At 34.2% G+C, this 15,755-nt stretch overlaps 1 long non-coding RNA gene across 2 annotated transcripts; it reads right to left on the bottom strand.

Annotated features, from left to right (window-relative positions):
• Nucleotides 1–215: 215 nt before the first annotated feature.
• On the bottom strand, nucleotides 216–14,907 carry LOC114013796 (uncharacterized). Of its 2 annotated transcripts, none has more exons than XR_003556985.2 (4): nucleotides 14,832–14,907; nucleotides 4,795–4,840; nucleotides 3,467–3,620; nucleotides 216–2,794 (listed from the first exon to the last, which is right to left on the bottom strand). It is a non-coding gene; the product is annotated as an uncharacterized LOC114013796 (long non-coding RNA). The 2 variants fall into 2 exon arrangements; XR_003556983.2 differs by having other exon boundaries at nucleotides 3,567–3,620.
• Nucleotides 14,908–15,755: the final 848 nt, after the last annotated feature.

Genomic DNA, 15,755 nt, shown 5'->3' with positions numbered 1-15,755 from the left:
TAATCTTCATTAATAGTTGCTAAAATATTCTATGAATGCTACAAATAATAACCTTATTTACTTAAATTATTTGTGGGTTCACAAAATTTCAAAATCACATTTCTGTTTCCATATATTGCAAACAATGCATTCCATATAAATTAAAGGTTTTTCTGTTTGTTATCTTCAAAATTCTGTGAAAGATACAGTAATTGTGAATCTGGCTGTCTCACAGTCTCTGGTTCTAACTATTTAGGGTTCTTCCTAAATATAATTGTTCCTTACTTCCTGTTCTGCAAATAAACAGAATTCAAGTTTAGATGATACAACGTACAGTACACCGATAAGTAACTGGTTTTAATGGAGCCGGAGTTTAGGTTATTTGTGAACCACATTTTGGTGTTTAATTATGATTATAAAAGTTGAAATCCCTTTTACTAGCTTCTGTCTTCAAGCTTACCTACATCTAGATGAAACTTAATATGTTTTGGGTTTTGGTTTTGGTTTTTTTTTTTCATCTCAGCAGAAGTGAAATATGCACCCTTAATTATCTTGAGCGGAAAAAAAGCTTTTCTTCTGAAGTTTTACACTACTGCATACCCCTTCAGATGTGATCAGGGAGAGAAGCATTTGACTTTTTTCCGTATTTGCCAAGTCCCGAGCCTCAAAGGAATGTAAGCTTTCAACTCCATTTAATTTCCTAATTACTGTTTAGATAATTAAATCACCCTTACTGTTCAGGAGTGGCTCTGAGTAGGAATTACACAGCATTATAGAAACACAGACTGTACTGTCTTTTGAGAATCAGGTAGATTCTATTCTGCCTGTTCATGCTTTATAAAGAGAAGTTCTATGTTGGAAATGTTACTAATACTATATGGAATGCAGGCAACCAAGTGCAGTGTCCTGTGTATGGTGACCTGCTAAACTTGCATAATGGTGATGTAAGTACAAAATGCATTTGAGGGGGGCTGGTGTCATAAATTGTACTAGCCATTATACAAAATTCACATGTGTATTTGTTAACTTTTCTCACTACTTAAATCCCTAGTTTGTTCACAACAATTTACTGAATTATACTTCAGGCTTCTTTTCAGAAATTTTCATTGTTAACATCACGACTTAGAATCAGGTCTGCCACTACAGATATTGTATTAATTTCTTATTACATTACATTTCAATTATTTTTTGTTTTGAGCCAGAAAGTGTTAAATACCTCACAAACCAAACAAATGTTCCAATTACAAAGATCTACTCCAGGTTACATAACAGCAATAACTGTGTGGTAAATAGAGAAATTAAGAACATGGATGAAATATGAAGGGAAGTAAAGTAATCAAAGAAGATATTCCTCCTCTTAGGGCTCTTAACATGAAGTAGCAGATGTAAAACAATCAGCTGCAGCTCCTACCACCCCTACTCATCTTTCTCATCCCACTGATAAGCATAGTTGTCCCCGAGGTAGGTACACATGACCCACTCAAAAATCATCTCCAGCATCACCTCAGTTTCCAGTCTATTATACAGAAGTTAAACAAAACTGGAGTCAGTTTAACATAAGATAAAGGATGAAGGCCATAGTGGTACTACTTATTCACAAGCAAATCAGACATCCTTGCCTCCAGGGAGGAAACGCTGCTCAGGAGGGCATGGAGGGCCCTCAGGGGCAGCAACGGTTTAAAGCCTTTGATTTTAATCCAGTGCTGCAAGTCTGCCTCAATTAGTCTAACCAAATTCTGTGTGTGGTTTTAAGAGTCTTGCAGCCTTAAGTAAAAAACATGCCTGCTTCTGCACGGTTCTCTTCAAAGTATTTATATACCCCAAAGAATATAGAAATAATTTTGTCTTCTCTTATATTAAACAGAGGATTGTGAGAACAGGTGCGTTCTTACACATATAAATTATGCATTTTTTTCTCCAGTTCTTTGAGGGTGATAGACATAAAAATGCTTTCCAAGGATTTCAGTAACCTGTAGTGTGAAGGAAAAATGTATGTTATTATAAAATAAGAATTTTATGTAGAAAAACAGATGATATAAACATATTTCAATTCAACCCAACAAATAGGTTTTGCTTGAGAAGTTTTGTTAATTATATTTTCAAAGCATCAGTGTTCCAGAATACAATAAAGAACTAACCTGTGCTTTTCTTTTCCTCCCAAAAGAATGATGTAATTAGATTGCACGAGGTTATTAACCAGTTGAAAATAGCTTACAATGTTGTAAGCCTTCAGTATTGAGGGCTGCAGGGTGCTCTGTACGGGAAGAGACCATGAGCCACTTTGTGCCATTCCTGCATGCTGGAGCAGGGGTGTCTCAGAGGGACTGCAGCCCATGGGTAGTCTACACTGGAGCAGAGGAGCAGTAAGAAATAAGGAGCAGCAGAGGAAAACAAGAAGTGAGGAGTAGAAGGAAACCTCTATGTTCTGACTTTAACCTCCTGCACCACCACCTGACCTCATCAAGGTGGGACTGAGTACAATGTGTGGTGAAAACAAGGGGAGTTGAGACTAGGAAAAGACCTGTTTTATTGTTTCTTCCACTTTTCTTGTGGCAAGTTATTTATTTGAAAACAAAAGTCAATAACATTAGGCAATCACAGCAACTCAGGAAAAAAAAATAAAGGTCTGTATTTTTAGATGTATTCTTTTATCCTGATTAAGATCAAAAGAAAAGACTAACTTTTTCCAATAAGATCAGGTTTTCTGTATTCAAATTGTGTTGTCACAAGCCTATAAAAAGAAGCTTGTTGCCTAGATTTACAAATTTTCTGTGTATGGTCCTTTCCCATCCTTTGTAGCTGGTGAATACAGTACCTACAGAAGTCAGAAAGAAATTAATTAAAGTAAGGAAACAAGATCAGCAAGACCAGATACTTAACACAGTTACAAATTAAAAAAAAAAAATAATCTTGTCTAGAGAAATAGGCAAGAGTAATCAGCTGAATTTTGAAAAATTATACTGAATAAATAGTTTAAAACATAGGTCAGCAATTGTCATTATTACAATAAAAGTTTCCTAAATATAATTAAAATGAATAAGCATTGCACACAATTCATTAACTTCCTCATCTGGTGAAAGAATTAAGAGGTACAGATTTATGGTGTTTTAAATGCCAAAAATTTTAGACTCTTTGGAAAGGTTACTAGAAGTGTAAGTTGAAATATGTGAAGTGTGCTGTTAAAACAGTTACACAAGGTGTGTGGTTGAAATCATGTGTTAAATTGCAATGACTGAAAATATGATTTAATTATCTGTGAAGGTTTTGCATATACAGAAGGCATTCTGTAGCAGATGGAAAAAGGACTAATGCAGAGGCTGTGTGTGGAACAGAATACCAGCTCAGCTTTCTTGTTGGGGTGTGCGGGTGGATGTGTGGGGGAATATGTTAAATTTATTCCACTAGGCTGTGGATTGATGACAGTGAAAATCTGACACTGGGATCCCAGTGCTCGGTTACACAGAACACTAATTCAGTATCAACTAACCCTTGCCAGTTCAAACTTGTTCAATGTGTGATGTGATAACAGGAAGGTTTGATGTTGAATCAGCTGTTACCAGTACACCATACTCCTCCTAACATTCTACCTTGCATTTTCTGTCTTTTTGCAGCTGGTGTAAAACTTCTTTAACTTCCAGATGCTGTAATGCAATAGAAATGCAGTTATGTGACTACAAGTACATCAAATTCGTATCAGTGTATTATCCATTCATGTATAGGTTTAATATTAATGATCCTAAAACCATATCTGAGGAGCTTCATCAAAATCTAGAGTCAAGAAGAGATATGACAATTAGTGACAATCTATTATAGGTAAAAGCAGTGCATCTCATTGCTCAGTTCCCACTCTTTACTCCTTGAACACTGATTTAAATCTTGTTCTCGATAATGGAAACTGACATTTAATTCTTTTGTTTTATGGAAAGGTGCAATAGTTCAAAACAAATGTTTTCTTGTGCAGACCTGCAAAACATGTTTCCACAAAGTCTTGAAAATACATTTATTACGTATTACATTATATTACATTATATCATATTACATTATATTATATCATACTATATTATAAACATTATATTATATCATATCATACAAAATCACATTATATTATATTATATTATATCACATCATGTTATATTAATTATATTTATTATATCATATTATATCATATCATAGTATTTCACATATATTACATTGTTATGGTATAATATTATTAGCTTTATTTCAGTTAATTTTATTTTATTTTACTTTATATTAAATAGAAATTATTTCACTTTCACTTAAGGTGTATCTGACCATGTTGTACTGTACTTAAGGGAAAAAGTAAAGAAGTATATCAGTAACCAATAACAAGCAGCACTACTATAAAATATAGAATAACTATAAAACAAGTTCTGCATGTCTATGCAGGTTTATTTTAATTTATCATTATCAGATATGATGTTGATATTATAATGAAATTATTGTGTTTTCTTTTCTTTGGAAATATATTATTTAATAAGAGAAACCTTATATTCCATTTTAAGTCCAGGAAAAAAAAAATGCTCCAAGAAAAGCCCATTGTTTCTTTTCAGATGTGTGAATGTATGTGTACACATATGTATGCTTCTATGTGCGTATGTATATATACATGCATTTATTTTCATGGGTTTTATTACTACTTATATTACTTAAAATCCCTGTTAATGGGTTGAAAAGGGCACATGAAAACCTGCAGCAGCATCAGGTAAGAGTACACCTACAGTAAATATCAGAGTAAATTACCTTTTTTATTTAACATTTTGAAAGTAACTCCTGTAAATGAGAAAGTCTACTTACAGCATTACAATCTCTTTGAGGTGGCATTTTCAATAACTTGTGGTAGCTGTCAAAAATATCACAAACAGAAGTTCAAGTTATCTGTACTAGTTCTCTTTTATCTGCCTGAAGTAGGGGAAGACAACATCAAACACAGAAAATTAATAGAATTTTGAGTTGTTTACAGGATATTTCAGTAGTGCCCTCAAATTGGACTAGAAATCTTTATCTTTTGGAAATAACATTTTGATTAATTTTCAGATGAAATCTGGTCCAAAAACTCTTGAAATCTGTGGAATCTTACTTTAGTGTATTTGAATCAGAGCCATATCTGAAAGCATTATTTAAGAAGAAGTAAAAATTAATTTTAAAAAAGTAAGTGGAATTAAAAAAATCATATGAACTAAGAAATACTGCCGTATATTCAAATAGAGTAATACTGAGCAACCAACCAACCCTACTGCATAGTATAAATAGTAATATACTATTATGGAAGTACAGGGGAACACTGAATTTGTAATTCAGGTACAGATAATACAGTAAATTTAAATAGTATCAGCTATATACGTAGCTATGTTCAGATATACTACATTCCTTGTGGTCAGTTCAGGTGTAGTTAGAGCAGTTATGATAAAGAGAAATGGCAAGAAAAACAGTGTAGATATCCTACAGAAATTATGCTTGGTTTTGTCACCTTTAATATATACTGCTGTAAAGTTCAGATTATTGTTCTTTTCTACAGTTTAACTATGGTCTAAAAGTAAAAAGCTTTCAGTAAAACTTTTGGACACATGTATTTTGATATAATATGTTTTAATAGGTGGTTTCTTAAATAAAAAAATATTAGTTAACTGACATAGTGACACTATTATAAAATTTCTGTGAAGGCTGAGTTCACTGAATCAGAGACTTCCCTTTTATTATTTTAGAGGATACTGCCATTGTAACAAAATCATGTCAATAAAAATACCTAAACTACTTCTGTGGGATATTACTGGTATCCATAGATACTAAGATGAGTCATTAAATTTTAAAGATAAAGTTTTAAAAATAAAACTTGTAGATTATGCCACATGTAGTTTTACAGGGAGGTTTATTGCATTTTTCTATCATTTCCTTTTGACTTAAATGCAGATTTAATTATATACAGAGATAAATACATACCTCTACATTCTGTATTACATATATACGTATTTATATATTACATATATATGCAGGACAACTCTGATAACAGGTAATTAAGTGAAAAGTAAATATCAGCATGCAGCTGAGTAAACTTAAGAAAAAAAGAGTAATCCTGAAAAGCCCCCTGAAACTGGGGAAGGAAATAAAGGACTCTAGTTAGCCATCTGAGTTGGTAATTCACAAGAACATAATAGGAAGTTATTGCTATAGATCAGAATTGCTGTTCTTTCTGGCCTAAAGCCAAATTTAGTAGTAAATTTTACCACAAAACACAAACTGCAGGAAATACAAGTCTGATTTAAGGAAGAAAAATGCTGCTACTCAACCAAAATGGCTTTACAAATTATTTGCAATCTTTATGATCTGAATAAGAAATTTCTATTTTTTAACAAATAATTCTAGAAAATGCGACTACAGGTTCATGATGTTGCCTGATGCCATAAAATATTTAAAATCAATTTCATTTGTCTGCTTCCATTTCTTTAATAATTGACTAGGAATCATTTTCTTGATTTCGGTATGACCCTATTGTGTTAGTAAATCTTCTCTGTAATGAATCATCATAAAGCTGAAATGGAGAACAAGTGTGTGTTCTAAAGAGCACAGTTACTAGTTTGGGTCCAGAAGTTCTGTAATTCCTTCCCAAAAGCCATGTTCCCAAACCGATAAGGATTTCCCCTCATCAGGACTCCTTTACTTAAATGTAGTGCTGCAGTCACAGCTCAGAGATATTGGCACTGTTTTCCTGTCTGAATCTTGTGCATATTAGCAGTCTCCTAGGCAGATCCACAAAAGACTGTGAACTGAAAGACCAATACATAATCTAAGACAAATTTAGTTATCTTTGCCAATGAAATTCCACAAGGACAAATGACAAGTACTGCACTTGGGAAGAAAGAGCTCCCGTGGAATAAGAGAGGCCGGGACCTATCTAGAAGGGGAGCAGCTCTGTTGAAAAAGACTTGGATGTGCTGGTAGACAGAAAGATGGGCATGAACCAGCAGTGTGCCCAGGCAGTACAGAAAGCCAAGAGCCTCCTGAGTTGTACTAACAGAAGAATGGCCAAGAAGTCAAACAAGAGTGATTATACCCCTCTCTTCAGCACTCGTGAGACTGTATCTAGAACCCACTAACAAATTTTGGCCCTCCCAGTTAATCAAAGGCATTGGTTAATTGGAACGGGTTCAGCAGGGAGTCAGCCGTGTGGTCAGGAGCTGGAGCACTTGCCCTGTGAGGAGAAGTTGAATGAGCTGTGATTGATCAGACCAGAGAAGTGATGGCTTTGATTCCCTGTGTGATGGTGTTGTCATCAAGACAGTGGAGCCAGGCTGTTCACAGTGCTCGGTGGTGGGAGGACGAGGTACAATAGGCATAAACTGAAATGAAAGAAACTTCTTCTGTGAGAGGACAGTCAAGCAGTGAAACAGGCTGCCCAGAGATGTTGTCAAGTCTCCATCCTAGGTGTTTTTAAGAACCAACTGGATCAAGATCTGAGTAACATGGTCTGACCTGAGAGCTGAGCTCCTGATGTCCCTGGTAAACTGAACTATCCCACGAACCTAAGGTTAGTAATTTTATCACACAGTGAAAAAAAAAACCCAAACCTCTGTGACCTAAGTGTCAGGCAGGAATTATGTGGGTTTTTGGTTTTGGTTTTTTTTTTCATTAAAGACCTTACTTGATGTCTTGGAATAAAAAAAGTTTTGAAGACTACATTTAAAAGTTGATAATCAAAAACTTCACTGAGGTGCTGCTTAGCCTGGGAAGACTCAAATGTAGAACCTTCTTTAAATTGTACAGATATCAACATTCCTGGTGCTGTTCACCTACATAACTAGGTCATGGTACAGCAAGAGCATCACTATCCTCCTTACCAGTCTCAAGGTTTCCACCAGGCTAATGTTGACTACTCGTTATGCAGAATGTATACATAAACTAGACTGAAACTGCATTTCCACACACAATACTGAGAATAACCGAGTTTACAAGGAAAAAAGTTACTATAAAACATCAGTTTACAGTAGAGAAGATTGTATGACCAGAAATGTTGTTTGAAAATATCCACTAAATCATTAAATATTACCTTATTTATTTATTTAATTATAAGGTGCAGATAAAAGTCATGTATGGTCTTCAGCAAAATTTCAGATTGAGTACATGTATGTGCAGGAAGAAATTCATGAGATCTTACTCTATTGAGTGGCTCAGAGATCTTACCATTTTACACTGCACTTCATTGCTTTTCAAAAGGTCATGCACAGAAGATATGAAAGCACACAATGTATAGACCTACGAAGTATGTCCACAGGACATTTGCAAAGCCTATGTGTAAGAAGCAGCTACAGAGCTATTTCAAGTTTCTTCAACTGTCAGTTTTAAGTAGGTTTTTGATTCAATGTAAAAATTATGAGTGAAAGATTTTTCACATCTTATAGAAAAAAATCATGCTAGTGAGTTCTGCATTTGTAGTTTTAGTATATCATTTATCATTTCATTGCTTCTAAATGCAAGAGGTTTGGTTAGGAATTGAATGTGTCAGCAAAATGCTGATGTTTAGGGATTTTAAGATTTTTTCTTTTTTTTTTTTTTTTTCTTTTTAAGGTAAACTAAATATAATGAACAGAATGAAGTCTTTCTGGTAAAAAATGAAAGGTCACCCTGTAGGCTTAAAATTACCTTTCTTTCAGGAACGTATTAGGCTAAAAGTTATAAAATCTTATTAACAGAAAAGGCTTTTCACTGGTAGATGAGTAAAGAATTAACTGTACTAACATTGTGATAATAAAATACAAGATACTGAAATAAGAAAGAAAATATTAGTCAGTAAAGAGGTTCATGGCAGAAATAATTAAACTTCTCAGAGACTTATTGTACATATCAGTAAAAAGGAGATAAAATGTCTAACTTCTGCAAAGATTTTTCTTATAAAATCAGACTAGTTTCATTTGAAGAAGTGCTGTGTTATGGTAAAGAACAAATATGTGTAAATTTATTCCTTTTACTTAAAAAATCAGATAAAGCTTCTAAAAAAGATTTCTCTTTTTCCACAGGATGAATGGAACACAAATAAAAGCAATACATTCTTTCTACATTACAGGAACCAAGCACTGCCTCAGTAATCTTGGGAATATAGGACAGTTTAATATCCATAATTTTTGTACATATTATCAGATAAAAGTTCTAATTAAGAAAAAAAAGGTACATAATCTGGTAATGTTTAGTAAGAAATAAGACAGAATGATCACCTTTCACTTTAAATGAAATAACTTTTTTTCCCCTGGAATTCATTCTTTATACAAAGGACAAGCACACAAACTCAATAAGATATTCAGATTAAAATCAATATTGTTACATGATTATAAGGTGTCTTACAAGAGTGTTTGATAAATGTATGGGTAATCTAGGGCTGTTATCACTAATTCTTAACAGTAGCTATTTCTAAAATTGTGCCAATTGTGACCGGATACTTTTTTTTTTTTTCATATTGTGAAAAGAGATGTGTTTCATATTGAGGTTAGCCAATACCTTCTATTTCTGTCAAAGATGGGACAGATTTACCGTTTCCACTAAAGTTAACCTACCAGGTGAAACTGAGCTACAACTTAATTTGAAATTAGCTGATATGGGGGGTGCGGGGTGGGGGGTGGGGGGTGCGGGGTGGGGGGGGAAAGAGAGAGAGAGAAAAAAACCTCACAAAACAAATCAAAACCAGAGTGAGAAAAAAACCCCAAACCCACAACCCAAAACAAACAAAAAAACCCGCAATAAACAACTTTCTTCTGCAGTTTTCCTTAACTCCTAGCTTTTTGTCCAAGGAAAATGGTCTCAGTCATACAAACTCCATTTCTCTTCCAATGTCATTCCACCTTCCTCCACACACTTATGTTTGCACGTAAATTTGAAAACATAGCTAGGTGCATGAGCTGCCTTACTGACTTGTGAATATTAACACAAATTCACAGATTTTACTGAAAGCTTTCCTAAGCATTTGCAGCAAGGACACCTATGTCCATACAAAAATTAAATGGATAGATTTTTACTTCATCTTCTCCCTGAGTGCTTTGACTTATTGTCTTTAAATAGTAGCTTTCACTGAGCTTTCACCCAAGGAATTAACTCCAAAATTTCTGTATAACTTAGTTTTATAATTATAAAACTAATGGCAAACTAATTTACAAAGTCAAATTCGGGTGACTAGAAATGAAAGGTATTAGTAATTTTACTACGAAGTTTTTAGAATAGTTTATTTCTTTATGTTAATAAATCTATATCTGCTGCTAACTGGAATTCAGATGAGGTAAATTTATACATATCTAGCCCAATTTTTTCCTCTTTGACAAACAAGAACTATTTTGAATAATTTTAAACCTAGAAACCATCCCTCAAGTATTAGACTAAAAATAAAGTCTGTGGAATTTTTATGTTTTATTTTTCTGCCAGCTAAAAATGGCATAGCCTGCTGAATGCATGCACACAGGCTAAACTAATAGATGAGCATCCATCATGTCTTTTGCCTAGAGCAGTGGTTTCCAGCCTTCAGGCTATGCTGAGCCAAATCTGCTCTTCCTTGGGTTTGGAAAAGCCTGGCAGCAATTATGGGATTCTCCTGTGAATACTTATACACAGAAATAAAATTTTTAAATAATTTATATACAGTCAAATCTGAAATCTATTCTACGTTTTCCAAGTGGAAGCCAACTTTTCCTTTTAGATATGCAGCAGCTGAATTTAGGTATAAACTTTTAAAAGGGTTACTGTTAGCATTAACAAATGATTGGTGTCATTATATTCACATTTATGAGCCTGAGATGTGGTATAAATGAATGACATCTTGTAACCTGTGTTAGGTTGTTACTGTGATTTTAAATATGTTCTCCACTTATTCTTTCTCAGGTTTTTTTTGTTTGTTTGTTTCTGATATTTTCCTTCCCATTGCTGAGAACACTTTCCACTTTCGGATTCCATTAAACCAAAAGAAGATAGATGTGCTTTTTATCTCAGAGCATGGATTTTGTCATCACTAAAGGAATCCGGTAGTGTTAAGGAAAATGAGGTACTATCCTTCACTTTTTAAAATTTGACTGAGTTTTGAGTTTCATGTTTTTTCCTTGGACTTTCTTTATGCATGCTCATTGATTTGTTTCTGAAAAGTGGGAAGAGGAAATTAAATGTTTCCCTTTGACTGTGCCTGTTCTTTCTTGGGCATAATTATTTAACACATTACTAAACCTCAAGAGTGGTCCAAGGTCAGCTGAAAAGAAATATACCAAAGTAAGGACTCCTGAAGAAGACCAAGTACCTTGTGAAGCAGAAATTACAGTGGGGACAGGGGTTGCACATTGTTAGTCTCTCAAGTGATTCTGTAGCTCCTGTATGTGGAAACTTGAGTTCATGTGTGGGGTGGGGGAGACAATTCATTACATGTTTGTGAGTTCTGCCTTACCAGCAAATCTTCACAAGTTTTGGACAATGGTTACTTATTATTAAATAAAGATTCTACCTTCTAGGTTTGCAGATACTCTTTGCAACGCAGCTGACTAAAAGCCTATTCTTACTCCTATTGATGCCTACAGCATTTTTCTTTTACTTTGAATGGAAAAGCATTAAAACTCTCATTAAAATGTAGAGACAAATTACAAAGGTTGTAATTAATCGGTAACATAACCCTTTCTTTCTTCATAAAATAACCACAAACAAATTATAATTTATAAGAATTTTTATATAATTTGAAGTTGTTTGCACACATTTTATATTACCATATTTTATCCTATTCACTGTTTGCAAACTTTTGACTGTGTCTTCATTTATATGTTGTTCTTTTTGCAGTAGCAGTTTATGTTTTATGTAGTCTATATGCAAATGAAACTCAGCAAAGGAATGTTTTGGCTCAGAACAGATTTCTGTATATTTTTTCTATGTTGAATTAGGTTTCTTTCAATCTCAAACTGCAAAATTATTATTGACCAGTTCGTCTACATTTCTCTCAATTATGCTGATATTATATTGACTTTAAAGGATGAATCTTGGAGCTGAAAATTAAAGAAATCAGAATAATGCTTCATATACTACTAAATCTATACATAAGGATATACTTTTATTTTATAAATTAATTTATTCTCCTGCTACAAAGTCACAGCCCTTAAACAGGTTGTCAAAAGCTGTTGATAGTTCTGGGGTATTCCAACCAACCTTGTTTCTATAACTGATTTTGAACTGTACAAATATCTGACATGAATGAAAAATAAGCAGTCAGGAATGAAGTTCTAAAGTGCTCTCAGCTGTTTTTCAACTTTCTTTAGAGTCATATTTTAAAACCAAGAAATATATTTATTCAAAACCCTGATAAAAATACACAGTAAAAAACACCAATATGGACATCACATTGTAGACAGAACATCTTTCCTCGGTTGCCATGGTTTTTCTTCTTCCTTACATCCTCTTTTCAAGAAACACTGATTCTGAACTCCAAAATTGTTCAATAGATATTTATCAGTCTAATTAACATTTTCTCAGGCCCAAAATGAAAGTTCTGATTTATATTAGAGAGAGGATCTTCCTGAAAACAATAAGCCCAGTAAACGTGTAACAAGCCTGATCTTATATCTTTATTGGTTTTGGCTGGGACAGACTTACTTCTCTTCAAAGTAGCTTGTGTGGTACTATGTTTTGGATTTGCGATGGAAACAGTATTGATAGCACATGAATGTTTCAGGTATTGCTGAAGGGTGTTTGCACAGGGTCAAGGCCTTTCCTACTTCTCACACTGGCCCACCAGTAAGAGAACTGGTGGGCCAAGAAGCTGGGAGAGGACACAGCTGGGATATCTGACCCAAACTGACCAAAGGGACATTCCATACCATTTGACATGCTCCGCAATAAAAGCTGGGGAAAGAAGGATGAAGGGGGCAGGATATGTTGGTGTCATGGTGTCTGTCTTCCCAAGTAACTGTTATGCGTGATGAAGCCCTGCTTTCCTGGCTACATATCTGCCCGCTGATGGGACACAGTGAATTAATCCCTTCTTTTGCTTGATTGTGCATAGAGCTAGTGCTTTACAGATTAAATTGTCTTTATCTCAACCTGTGAGTTGAGATAACACTTTCACCCTTCTGATTCTTTCCCATATCTCATTTTGGCAGAGTGACCGAGCAGCTGTGTGGTGCTTAGCTGACTACTAGGGTTAAACCACAACAGTATCAAGCAGAGAACTGAGTTTTGGTTCAAATATTAAGGTATCATCCCTGACAATGAAGCTATACCTCCTCTGGAGAAACAGTGCATCCATACTTCTTTCTTTCTTCTTTCCCCACCAAAGGAGTTAATAAGGATTCATTTTTTGTTATTTTTGAGAATGAAAATGAGTGTACACTTTGTTTTCATTCTGGAACTGAAATTCTAATTTTGTGGCAGTCCTTGAAAAAAATTTTATATGTAGATTGATATGGCGTTACTATTATAAGAACCTGCTTATTGTCACCAACTTTAATTTATTGTACTCTTATTTTCCACCTTGAATGCCTGTCTTTGGTTGATTTTTCTTTGTGTTTTTCTACTTGATAATGTATGACAATATTTCTTCCTACAGTGCCTAGTCCAAATATTTTTTTTTGGACCTTTGATAAAGACTTATGCTTTGTTCCAAATGCCAGACACAAGGTAAAATACTTATTAAAGATTCGTATTTTTTCCTTCCTTACCCAATGTGGTTTTTTACTTGTTTTTTTTTGGGGGGGGGTTGTTTTTGTTTTTAATAGAGAAGACTGTTTCTTATAGAACTGACCTGACCTAAATTACATATTTAATTTCCTAGGGCTAGTAGGAAATGCAAAGGAAAAAAACCAAACAAATAAAGATATAAAAATAAACTCATAATACTTACAAAACTATGTCAGTAGCTGAATTGTATTTAAAAAAATGCTGTTGTTTGCTTACATGTATTGTACAATGGTTATAACAGTCAAGGAGAATGCAAGAAATCTAGGTGAAATTTGTTTGTTTAAAGAAGTGTCAGTCCATATCTCTTAGAATAATATCCTAGCTACAGAGCTACAGCTTGTGCTTGAAACACAGATATGCTACTTATATTTATAGTTCTGTATTTTATACAGAGGCAAGATCACTTAGCATTTAATGTCTAGTGGCATCCTGCCTTCATGGTTTGGTTTCCACATGAGGAGGCTCATCCACCAGATACAAACTAGACTTTTACCTTCCTTTAAGGCAGTGTCTTCTGGCTCCTACCAAATTCAGAATGAAAGAAGGCAAGGGACACATAATCAGGTGAAATTCTGCCCTGTGAAAAGCAACAGCTTCAAAACCTTGTTGAGTTCAGAATTAAAACAAAAGATCTCACTGCAGCAAGGGCAAATATTCCCTGTTTCTGCTGAATCTGTAATCCAGCTTGAGATGGGTGTCAGGATCTCTCACACTGGAGAGAAATGAAATACCACTCTGGTCAGCTGTCTTTTCTAGAAGAATAAATGTTTCCTAAGCTGAACTCCTCCACAGAGATGCTAGGAAGAGATAATAATCTGTGTTTTATTCTGTATCCAGCAGTAATTCAAACTGGATTCCTGTACTCATTCTGAAAGCAGTTATTTCTCTCCTTAAAGAGTATCATTTTGATAATGTTGAAAGTTGAAAAAAGGAGTTATGTGCATGACCCTCATCTATTATTCATAGCCAAAATACATGTAGACAGAAATCACATCTACATCTAGAATATAAAAATAATTGTTAATGCAGATTGTAAAATCTTTCTGTTTAGTAGCTAGGATGTGTATGTTCAGTTTATAATGACAGTAATCCTAAACTAACATTAATTCAAGAAATAGAAGTTTCCACAATTTAATTTTCTATATTATGGTACTTACTGATGATGAGTATTGATCTCCTTGGAAGTGCAAAGTGGGATTTCCAGGTTCACAAGGGCTGTAGAGAATATCTCAGATATAATAGGAGCCTCTTAGCTATTAGATAAGAATCTGTAATCTCTAACAGACCTTCTGTTGGCTTTTTGTTTATAAGCTACTCATGTATTTCTCCAGCTGAATCTTTTCAGAACATTCCAAGAGAATTTGCAGACAGAAAGACTGCAATTTTATTTTTGGGCAGAAAACCTGCACATTTAAAACCTTTTATTTTAGTTGGACTACTGGACTTGCGTTCACTAGTTCTTCAGGCAAATGCACTTTTCTGCCTTTAGACCTGCCCAGAATCACACCAAACTTCACAGTTGCGTACATGTTCAGAGAAATGGCTGCAGTGATTCAGCTTCAAGCCTGATTTTACATCTATAAACCTTACATAGATCCATACATCACCTTATGTTTCTGTCTGAATAAAAAGGATACTTTTTTGCCTTTCACTCAATTTTCTAGCTTTCAGTCCTTGTGTGTTTTCTTTTTCTATTTTCATCTAATGTGTAATGCTTTAAAGTATAATTTTCTTTTCTCATACATCTGTTTTCAGTTTCACTTTGTCCCTCAGGGTTTTATTTTTCTCTCCACTTTTTCTTATTTTTTACACACCTTTGACAAGTACAGTAGTGGAAGTTTCTTTTTAAGGAATCTTGCAGTCTTGCAACCAATCAAGACAAAAGAAAATCTATATTTTGCAGATCATTTACTCTGCCTACACTGTCTGCACACATAACAAATACAGAAGAAAACATTGCTACTGAGCAAATGGTGAACAGTATAACGCAATGAATCTTACCAAGTACTGACATTTACTAACGTATTACCCTTCCTACTATATTGAACTGTGTACCCGGTTATTTGATTTCATAAGAATAT

The sequence above is a fragment of the Falco peregrinus genome, chromosome 2 (assembly GCF_023634155.1).
Source record: "Falco peregrinus isolate bFalPer1 chromosome 2, bFalPer1.pri, whole genome shotgun sequence".
Classification (NCBI taxonomy): Eukaryota; Metazoa; Chordata; class Aves; order Falconiformes; family Falconidae; genus Falco; species Falco peregrinus.
This window is presented reverse-complemented; position numbering and strand designations above follow the sequence as displayed.